The following is an 11,909-nucleotide window of genomic DNA, read 5'->3' as shown; positions in this document are numbered from 1 at the left end:
TTAGTCTGGTGGACTTCCTTTGGGGGTTTCACGGCCTTTCTCTCTGGTTGCCCTTAACATTTTTTTCTTCATTTCAACCTTGGTGAATCTGATGCTTATGTGTCTTGGGATTGCTCTTCTCAAGGAGTATCTTTGTGATTTTCTCTGTATTTCTTAAATTTGAATGTTGGCCCGTCTGGCTAGGTTGGAGAAGTTCTCCTGGATAATATCCTTAAGAGAGTTTTCCAATTTGGTTCCATTCTCCCCATCACTTTCAGGTACACCAATCAAACGTAGGTTTGGTCTTTTCATATAGTCCTATATTTCTTGCAGGCTTTGTTCATTCCTTTTCATTCTTTTTTCTCTAATCTTGTCTTCAAGTTTTAGTTCATTAAGTTGATCTTCAATCTCTGATATCCTTTCTTGCACTTGAAGAATTCAGCTACTGATACTTGTGTATGCTTCACAAAGTTCTCGTGCTGTGTTTTCCAGTTCCATCAGGTCATTTATGTTCTTCTCCAAACTGGTTATTCTAGTTAGCAATTCATCTAATTTTTTTTCAGAGTTGTTTACTTCCTTTCATTGGGTTAGAATATTCTCCTTTAACTCAGAGGAGTTTGTTATTACCCACCTTTTGAAGCCTACGTCTGTCAGTTCTTCAGTTTCATTCTCTGTCCAGTTTTGTTCCCTTGCTGGCAAGGAGTTGTGATCCTTTGGAGCAGAAGATTCATTCTGGTTTTGGGAATTTTCAACCTATTTGTGTTGGTTTTTCCTCACCTTCATGATTTATTTACCTCTGATCTTTGATGTTCGTGACCTTCAGATGGAGTTTCTGTGTGAACATCTTTTTTTGTTGATATTGATGCTATTCCTTCTGTTTTTTAGTTTTCCTTCTAACAGTCAGGCCCCTCTTCTGCAGGTCTGCTGGAGTTTGCTGGAGATCCACTCCAGACCTTGTTTGCCTAGGTATCACCAGTGGAGGCTGCAGAACAGCAAATATTGCTGCCTGTTCCTTCCTCTGGAAGTTTTGTCTCAGAGGGGCACCTGCCAGATACCAGCCGGAGCTCTCTTGTATAGGGTGTCTGTTGACCCCTGCTGGGAGGTGTCTTCCAGTCAGGACACATGGGGGTCTGGGGTTCACTTGAGGAGGCAGTCTGTCCCTTATCAGAGCTCAAGCACTGTGCTGGGAGATCTGCTGTTCTCTTCAGAGCCAGCATGCAAGAAAGTTTAAGTCTGCTGAAGCTGTGCCCACAGCTGCCCCTTCCCCCAGGTGCTTTGTCCCAGGAAGATGGGAATTTTATCTATAAGTCACTGACTGGGGCTGCTGTCTTTCTTTCAGAGATGCCCTGCCCAGAGAGGAGGAATCTAGAGAGGCAGTCTGGCCACAGTGGTTTTCCTGGGCTCTGCCCAGTTGGAAATTCCTGGTGGTTTTGTTTACACTGTGAGGAGAAAACTGCCTACTCAAGCCTCAGTAATGTCGGACCCCCCACCTCCCACCAAGCTGAAGCATCCCAGATCAACTTCAGACTGCTGTGCTGGCAGCAAGAATTTCAAGCCAGTGGATCTTAGCTTGCTGGGTTCCATGGGGGTGGGATCCATTGAGCTAGACCACTTGGTTCACTGGCTTCAGCACCCTTTCCAGGAGAGTGAACGGTTCTGTCTCTCTGGCATTCCAGGTGCCACTGGGGTATGAAAAAAAAAAAAAAAAAAAAAAAAAAAAAAAAAAAAAAAAAAACTCTTGCAGCTAGCCCAGTGTCTGCCCAAATGGCCGCCCAGTTTTGTCCTTAAAACCTAGGGCCCTGGTAGCATGGGTGCCCAAGGGAATCTCTTGGTCTGCAGGTTGTGAAGACCATGGTAAAATTGTAGTATTTGAGTACAAGTGCACCATTCCTCATGGCAGGGTCCCTCATGGCTTCCCTTGGCTAGGGGAGGGAGTTCCCTGACCCCTTGTGCTCCCTGGGTGAGGCAATGCCCCACTCCACTTTGGCTTGTTGTCCACGGGCTGCACCCTCTGTCTAACCAGTCCCAGTGATATGAGCTGGGTACCTCGGTTGGAAATGCAGAAATCACCCACCTTCTGTGCTGATCTACCTGAGATCTGCAGACTGGAGCTGTTCCTGTTTGGCCATCTTGCCAGCCACCTTATTTTGCCTGTTTTCATGGGATTACTAGATTCTTTTCCTATTGATTTTCTTGAACTCCTTATGTATTCTGGTTATTAATCTCTCATCAGATGGATAGTTTGCAGATATTTTCTCCCATTTTGTGGATTGTCTCTTCTTCTTGTTGATTGTTTCCTTTGTTGTGCAGAAGCTTTTTAACTTGATGTAATCCCATTTGTCCATTTTTGCTTTGTTTGCCTGTTTTTGGGTATTGCTCAAGAAATAATTGCCCAGACCAATGTCCCAGACAATTTCCCCAAAGTTTTCTTTTTAGTACTTTCATAGTTTGAGATCTTAGATGTAAGTCTTTAATCCACTTTGATTTGATTTTTGTATAATGGCAAGACATAAGGGTCTAGCTTTTATTTTCTACATAAGGATATCCAGCTTTCCCTACACAATTTATTGAAAAAGTTGTCTTTGCTCCAATGTCTGTTCTTGACGCTTTTGCCAAAAATGAGTTTACTGTAGATGTGTGGATTGATCTTTGGGTTCTCTATTCTGTTCCACTGATCTATGTGTCAGTTTTTATGCTATTATAATGCCATTTTTGATCACTGGAGCTGTGTGGAATAATTTGAAGTCAGGTAATATGATTCTTCCAGTTTTGTGCATTTTGCTCAGGATACCTTTCTTCAGAGTCTTTTATAGATCCCTATACATATTAAGATTCTTTTTCTAGTTCTGTGAAGAATGTCATTGGCATTTTGTTAGGGATTTCATTGAAACTATAGATTGTTTTAGATAGTATGAACATTTTAACAATGTTGATTCTTCCAATCTATTAACATAAAATTTCTTTTCATTTTTTGTGTCATCTTTGATTCCTTTAATCAGTATTTTACTGTTTTCATTGCAGAGATCTTCCAGTTCTTTGGTTAAGTTAATTCCTAGGTATTTTATTTTATTCATAGTATTTTAAATGAATTACTTTCTTGATTCCTTTTTCAGATTGTTGACTGTTGGCATGTAGAAATGTTACTGATTTTTTAATGTTAATGCATCTTGCAAATTTACTGAATTTATCAGTTCTAATAGGCTTTTTGGTGGAATCTTTAGGTTTTTCCAAATATGAGATTATGTCATCTGCAAACAAGGATAATTGGGCTTCCTTCTTTTTAATTCAGATTCACTTTGTTTCTATCTCTTGTCTGATTGCTCCATCTGGGACTTCCAGGACTATGTTGAATAACAGTGGTAAAATTGCACATCCTTGTCATGTTCCAGAACTTAGAGGAAAGGTTTCACTATTTCCCCATTCAGTATGAAGCTAGCTGTGGGTCTGTTATATAATACTTTTATTGTGTTGAGGTTTTATCTTTCTTTACCCAGTATTCTGAGGGTTTTTATCACAATGGATTGTTGAATTTTATCAAGTGCTTTTTCGACATCAATCAAAGAGATCATTTTTTTTGTCATTCTGTTTACATGATGTATCGCTTTAACTGATTTCTGTATGTTGACACATTCTTGCATCCCTGAGGTAAATCCAATTTGCTCATGAGGTATTTGACCTGCAATAAAAGGTGCACACTCAGTCTTGCCAGGTGTCTACAGTTAAAGTGAGGACATTGATTGGAAAAGAATGAGATGATGCAACTTGAAATGGGGACATGTGGGAGGATGCTGATGAAGCTGGAGACACTGAGCTCATAGAGTCTGATGAGATTTTCTGTCAGAAGAAGCAGCCAACCCACCCCCAGTGGTGACAACATCCCCTCCCCCACCTATGCTGCCATCAGTCTATCCACCTTTTTCTGAGGAGATTAACCATGCAGTGCCCAAGGCAACAATGATGGCCTCACCTGAGGCAGTTGCCAGGAATGACAATGCTAATTCTTTTCAGGACCCACCCCCAACACCTCTGTTTGTTTCTAGACCTGTAACTAAACTAAAGTACTGGCAGGCCCCTAGAGGTGAGGTTCAGAGTGTGACCCATGAGGCGGTATACTATACATCAAAAGAACTGCTTGAGTTTTCTAATTTATATAAGCAGAAATCTGGAGAAAAGGCATGGAAATGGATATTAAGGATGTGGGATAATGGTGGAAGGAACATAAAGTTGGATCAGCCTGAATTTATTGATTTGCACCCACTAAGCAGGGATTCTGCATTTAATATTGCAACTCAGGGAGTTAAAAAAGTATCTAATATTTTTTGGCTTGGTTAGCTGAAATATGATCAAAAGATGGCCCCCTGTGAGTGAGCTAGAAATGCCTGATCTCCTTTTGTTTAATGTAGAGGAAGGGATCCAAAGGAATGGGGAGATTGAGATGCTATAGTGGATTAGTCACTTTAGACCTACTCATCCCAGGTGGGAGAGTCCAGAAGACATACCCTTCACCAATACCTTGTGAAATAGATCGTGAAGGGAACACCTGCATCCTTGAAGAGCTCTGTGATTGCTATTCTCTGTATGGCAGCTCTTACAGTGGGAACTGCAGTCACTCAATTACAAAATTTAAGTGGGATGGGAATAATTGCATCCTGAGGTGGCAGGGGCCAAGGAGTGGCCCTCAACCTGCAAAGGCAAGGTGGCTGTAGCTACCATAATGGACAGCAAAGGCAAAGCAGCAATCTGAAAACTCTGACTTGTGTAGAACTCTGGCATTGACTAGTTAATCATGGTGTTCCTAGAAGTGAAATTGACAGGAAGCCTCCTGCATTCTTATTTAATTTGTATAAGCAGAAAACTTTCAGATCAAGTGGACTAAATGCTAATTTGAACTATAAAAATAGAGAATCATGTCCCCTCAATCAATTTCCAGATTTGAACCAGTTTATAGACCCAGAACCCCTTGAATGAAAGGGAAGCCATGTCCCCTGGAGGAAGGACCCCACTCTACTACTGACAATTTATACTGTTAATCTTTCTCCAATCCTTCCCCAAGAGGACCTTCAGTCTTTTACCAGGGTAACTGTGCATTGGGGAAAGGGGAAGAAGCAGACCTTTGGGAGACTACTGGACACTAGCTCTGACCTGACGTTGACTCCAAAGGATGGAAACGTCATTGTGGTCCTCCAATTAAAGTAAGGGCTTAAGGAGGCCAGGTAATTGATGGAGTTTTTGCTCATATCCAACTTACAGTGAATCCAGTGGGTCCTTGGACTCGTCCTGTGGTCATTTTCCCAGTGCCAGAATGTAAAATCAGCATAGATATACTTAGCAGCTGGCAGAACTCCCACATTGGCTCCCTGATTGGCAGAGTGAGGGGTATAATGGTGGGAAAAGCCAAATGGAAGCCATTAGAGCTGCCTCTACCTAGAAGAATAGTAAAACAAAAACCATATTGCATCCCTGGAGGAACTGCAGAGATCAGTACCACATCAAGGACTTGAAAGATGTAGGGATTGTGATTCCCACTACATCCTCATTCAACTCCCCTATTTGGCCCATGCAGAAAACAGATAGATCTTAGAGAATGACAGTAGATTATCGTAAGCTTAACCAAGTGGTGACTCCAATTGCAGTTGCTGTACCAGATGTGGTTTCAATGCTTAAGCAAATTAACATGTCAACTATTATGTAGCCATTGATTTGGCAAATGCCTTTTTCTCCATTCCTGTCCATTAGGCCCACCAGAAACAATTTGCCATCAGTTGGAAAGGCCAGAAATATACCTTCACTGTCTTAACTCAGGAGTATACCAACTCTCTAGCTTTGTGTCATACTCTTGTTTGGAGATATCTCCATTGCTGTTACCTTCCACAAGATACCACACTAGTCCATTAAACTGATGACATTATGCTGATTGGACCCAGTGAGCAAGAAGTAACAAACACACTGGACCTATTAGTAAGACATTTGTGTGGGTGGGATGGGAAGTAAATCTGACTAAAATTTAGGGGACTTCTGCCTCAGTGAAATTTCATGGGGTCCAGTGATGTGGGGCCTGTTGAGATATTCCTTCTAAGGTGAAGGATAAGTTGTTGCATTTGACCCTTCCTATAACCAAGGAAGAGGCACAATGCCTCTTGGGCCTATTTGGATTTTGGGGGCAACATATTTCTCATTTGGGTGTGTTTCTGTGGCCCATTTATTGAGTGACCTGAAAAGTTGCCAGTTTTGTGTGGGGTCTAGAACAGGAGAAGGCTCTGCAACAGGTTCAGCTGCTGTGCAAGCTGCTCTGCGACTTGGGCCACATGACCCAGCAGATCCAATGGTGCTTGAGGTTTCAGTGGCAGATAGGGATGCTGTTTGGAGACTTTGGAAGGCCCCCATAGGTGAATCACAACAGAGGCCTCTAAGATTTTGGAGAAAGGCTCTGGCATCTTCTGCAGACAACTACTCTCCTTTTGAGAAATAGCTCTTGGCATGTTACTGGGCTTTGGTATAAACTGAATTTTTGACCATGGGTCATCAAATCACCATGCAACCTGAACTGCCTATCATGAACTGGGTGCTTTCTGACCCATCTAGCCATGAAGTGGGGCATGCACAGCAGCATTTCATTATCAAACGGAAGTGGTATATATATGATCGGGCTCCAGCAAGTTCTGAAGGTACAAGTAAGTTATATGAGGAAGTGGCTCACATGCCCATCTTCTCCACTCCTGCCACCCTGCCTTCTCTACCCCAGCCTGCACCAGTGTCCTCATGGGGAGTTCCCTATGATCACTTGACAGGGGAACAAAAGACTGGGTCCTGGTTTACAGATGGCTCTGCATGATATGCAGTCACCACCTGGAAGTGGACAGCTGTAGCACTACATCCCCTTTCTAGGACATCCCTGAAGGACAGCGGTAAAGTGAAATCTTCCCAGTGGGCAGAACTTTGAGCAATGCACTTCATTGTGCACTTTTCTTGAAAAGAGAAATGGTCAGGCATGCGACTATATACTGATTCATGGGCTGTAGCCAATGGTTTAGCTTGATAGTTGGGGGCTTGGAAGAAGCATGATTGCAAAATTGTTGACAAAGATATTTGAGGAAGAGGTATGTGAATGGACCTCTCTGAGTGGTCAAAAACTGTGAAGATATTTGTATCTCATGTGAGAGCTCACAAAAGGGTGACCTCAGCAGAGGAGGATTTTAATCAAGTGAATAGGATGACTTGTTCTGTGGACACCACTCAGCCTCTTTCCCCAGCCACCCCTTTCATCACCCAATGGGTCCATGAACAAAGTGGCTATGGTGGCAGGGATGGAGGTTACACATGGGCTCAGCAACATAGACTTCCACTCACCAAGGATGACCTGGCTCTGGCCACTGCTGAGTGCCCAATTTCCCAGCAGCGAGACCAACACTGAGTCCTTGATATGGCATCATCCTCGTGGTGATCAGCCAGTTACTTGGTGGTGGGTTGATTATATTGCACCTCTTCCATCACGGAAAGGGCAGCGGTTTTTCTCCACCAGAATAGACACTTACTCCGGATATAAGTTTATCCACCCTCCACTCAATGCTTCTGCCAAAAATACCGTCTGTGGACTCATGGAATGCCTTATCCACTGTCATGGTATTCCACATAACATTGCCTCTGACGAAGGCACTCACTTTATAGCTAAAGAAGTGCAACAGTGGGCTCATGCTTGTAGAATTCACTGGTCTTACCATGTTCCCCATCATCCTGAAGTACTGGACTGATAGAATGGTGGAATGGCTTTTGAAGTCACAATTACAATGCCAAGTAGGTTACAATACTTTGCAGGGCTGGGGCAAAGTTCTCCAGAAGGCTGTACATGCTCTGAGTCAGCATCCAATATATGCTACTGCTTCTCTCATAGCCAGGATTCATGGGTTCAGGAATCAAAGGGTGGAAGTACTATCACTCACCATCACCCCTAGTGACCCACTAGCAAAATTTTTGCTTCCTCTTTCTGCCACATTACATTCTGCTGGCCTAGAGGTCATAGTTCCAGGGGGAGGAATGCTGCCACCAGGAGACACAACAATGATTCCATTAAACTGGAAGTTAAGATTGTCACCTGACCACTTTGGGCTCCTTCTATCTTTAAGTCAACAGGCTAAGAAGGGAGTTACAGTATTGGTTGGAGTGATTGACCCATACTATCAAGTTGAAGTCAGTCTACTACTCCACAATGGAAGTAAGGATGAGTATGTATGAAATACATGAGATCTTTTAGGGTGTCTCTTAGTATTACCATGCCCTGTGATTAAGGTCAATGGGAAACAACAACAGCCCAATCCTGGCAGGACTACAAATGGCCCAGACCCTTCAGGAATGAAGGTTTGGGTCACTCCACCAAGTAAAAAACCATGACCTGCTGAGGTGCTTGCTGAAGGCAAAGGTAATACAGAATGGGTGGTAGAAGAATGTAGTCGTCAATATTAGCTATGACCACGTAACCTGTTGCAGAAATGAGGACTGTAATCATCATGAGTATTTTCTCCTTATTTTGTTACAAGCATGTTTGTGCATGTATATACTTATATTAAGAAAACACCTTCATTTAATTTCCTTTATTTTTCCTTTATCATGTGACATTAGATTTATTGACTTCCTATCAGAATTTAAGTGTTGTTAATTTTGTGTATTAGCATTTAGGTTAAGGATTGGTGTGTTTCCAGTTGTACAAAGGACAGCTGTATTATGTTAGGCATAGTTTTGACCTTTTTAATGTATTTATTTGAAGATTATGCATGATTTCAGGAGATTGTATGGGTTCAACTTAACAAGAGGTGGACTTGTGATAATTAATATTGAGTATCAACTTGATTGGATTGAAGGATGCAAAGTATTGTTCCTGGGTGTCTGTGAGGGTGTTGCCAAAGGACATTAACATTTGAGTCGGTGGACTGGGAGAGGCAGACCCACTCTCAATCTGGGTAGACACCGTCTAATCAGCTGCCAGCATGGCCAGAACAAAGCAGGCAGGAGAGGGTGGAAGAGCAGACATTCAGAGTCTTCTGGTCTCATGTTTCTCCTGTGCTGAATGCTTCCTGCCCTTGAACATTGGACGCCAAGTTCTTTAGCTTTTGGACTCTTGGACCTACACAAGCAGTTTGCCAGGGGCTCTTGGGCCTTTGGCCACAGACTGCACTGTTGGCTTCCCTCTTTTTGAGGTTTTGGGACTCGGACTGGCTTCTTTGCTCTTCAGCTTTCAGATGGCCTATTGTGGGACTTCACCTTGTGATCATGTGAGTTAATATTCCTTAATAAACTCCCCTTTATATATACCTCTATCTTATTAGTTCTGTCCTGTTAGAGAAACCAGGCTAATACAATGGGAAATAAGTCTTTACAATATTGTAGTATATCTCCCCTGAGAACAGTTGGGTCATTTACTTTAGTTCCCATATACATGGGCCTTCCAGTTATAACGTCATGAGGGGATAGATGATGTTTTCCATAAGGGAGAGATCACAATGTAAATAGTACCAGGGGGAGTGCTTCTGGCCAGGGGAAGTGAAACAACTCTAGGAACTTAGCCAATTGTATTTTAATTATTCCATTGGTCCATTCCATTAGCCCTGAGGACTAGGGGTGGTAGGCACAATGAAAATATTAACATATGGGAGAAGTTTTGAAAATATTTTATTAACCTGGTCAGTAAAATGAGTTCCTTTATCACTATGAAGTTCAGAGGGGACTCCCAATAGTGAAATACTTTTCTTGAATAGGATTTTTCCAACTGCCATTTCAGTCCATTGCCTGCAAAGAAAAGCCACAACCCATTGGGAAAATATGCAGATTATTACAAAAACATAGTTGTAACATTGACATGATGTCAGATGGATAAAATTAAATTTCCATGTATCAAAAGGTCCAGCTGCAAGGAGAAAATGACCATGGGCCTTTTGGAGGGGATTCCCTGGGTTATGTTTTGGACAAACAACATGCTGAAAATAAACCTTTTCTGCCACCATGAAGGACAGTTTCCAGTAATATTTTTTACACCAGGATATTATTTTATGTGAATTCCAATGTGTCAGATTATGAATATGTTCCATAAGGGGCACCTGACATCCTATTGAAATAATGGGTTTAGTATTAATTATGTCCATATCATATTTCAGTTTCAGGATAAAAGTATCCTCCTTTTTGTTTCCAAGTAGATTTTTCTTTTGGTGGGGCTACGCCTTGGGACTTTTTAAACATGATTTTAAGTGACTCAGGTTTTATGGCCATTCTGTGGATCTGGGCTGGGTGGCTCAAATGCTGCTCTTTTAGCTGTAGTGCCTATAAATTGGTTACTCCGACTTTCAGTGGTGTCCAACTTAGAGTGACCTGGAACTTTCACAATCATGAAAAGTTTTGATTTTAGAATTGTTGCTAACAGCTCTTACACTTTTCCATTTTTATGGGTTGTCCTAAGTAGGTTAAAGATCCTCTCTCCCTCCATAGCATCCTAAAGTCATGGGCAACCACAAAAGTATAGTGACTATCAGTGTATATATTCATAGTCCTTTCTTTTGTAATTCAATTGACAAGCTCAGGTCAGGGCAATCGATTCAGCCACTTGAGTTAATCTGGCTTTGGGAAGAGGACTGACTTCAATGACCTCTAACGAGAAAACCATGGCACTTTCCTCTCTAAAACTACCATCCTCCCATCTTAAGTAAGACCTATCTGTAAACCACTCTATCTCAGCATATTCAGTGGCATCTATTGTAGGTCCATCCTGGAGGTGAGAAATTGGTCAGCTGTGAGAATACATTCATGAGGGGTATCATCAGAAGGACCTGGTAATGTAGTAGTCAGGTTAAGATTGTTAGAAGGAAAAATGGTAATATTTGAAGATGAAGTAAGTAAAACTTCATAGGAGCTTAACCTATTGACAGACAGGTATTGAGCATGGTGAGAGTTTAGAAGGGTTTCAAGAGAATGTGGTGCAAACATGGCAATAAAGGAACCCATAATTATTTATTCAACAGACTTGTACAGAAGGGTAGTGGCTGAGATGTCTCACATACTGGGAGGCAGCCCTTGAGCCACTGGGCTTGGCTGTTGGCTATAGCATCCTATAGGTCTCCGATGATTAGCATGTTTCTGAGTTAGTACCCAATATGAAGAGGGAGAAAGGTAACTTGTAATTAGGGTGCCCTATGGCTGGAGTATTTGTTAGGGTTTAGTTTATTCATTGTACGACATATTGTTCATCTGGACCCCACATGGTGGGATCAGGCTGTTCATTTTTTAGGTATGTATACAGAGGTTGAGCTATTAGGGAGAAATTTGGTATCCAGTTTCTACAATAGCTGGCCAGTCCCCAAAACTCTCTAAGTTGTTTCTTTGTGATGGGCATTAGGAAAGCTAAATTCCTGTCTCTATTAGGGGTAATGCTGAATCCCTCCACTGAGATACTGTGCCCCAAATACTTAACTTGGGGCAAGCATAGCTAGAGTTTGTCTTTGGACACTTTGTGCCCCTTATTAGCTAATTGAGTAAGTATAGACTATCATCCTGAGAAGAAGAGAGTGTGTCTGAGCAAAGAACATCATCTACATATTGATTGAATGTCGAGCCCTGGGGAATTCTTAAATTCTCTAAATCAGCTTTTAATAGTCGGGAAAAATAAGTGGGGCTCCCTGAATATCCTCAGAGCACCACACTCCAGGTATATTTTTCTTTACAAGTGAAGGCAAATATGTATTGGCTGTCTGAATCTACAGGAATGCTAAAGAAAGTACTACAGAGACCCACAACTGAGAAGTACCGGCTGGTAGCAGGCATAGCAAACAGAAGGGTATGTGAGCTAACACTAGACACTCTGCAAGACTGGGAGCTCAACTTGCATTGTAATTCAGCCAACGACAGGATGAGGTTGTGCATTTGATTTCAGCAGTTTCAACCTTATGGCTCTA

General features: G+C 42.1%; 1 pseudogene; it reads left to right on the top strand.

The window, feature by feature from the left end:
• The first annotated feature begins 3,936 nt into the window (after positions 1-3,936).
• Positions 3,937-8,475, top strand: LOC126945814 (uncharacterized; annotated as a pseudogene).
• Positions 8,476-11,909: the final 3,434 nt, after the last annotated feature.

This window comes from Macaca thibetana, chromosome X, assembly GCF_024542745.1.
Source record: "Macaca thibetana thibetana isolate TM-01 chromosome X, ASM2454274v1, whole genome shotgun sequence".
Lineage (NCBI taxonomy): Eukaryota > Metazoa > Chordata > Mammalia > Primates > Cercopithecidae > Macaca > Macaca thibetana.
Note: the sequence above shows the minus strand (reverse complement) of the source record. Positions and strands in the feature narration are given on the sequence as shown.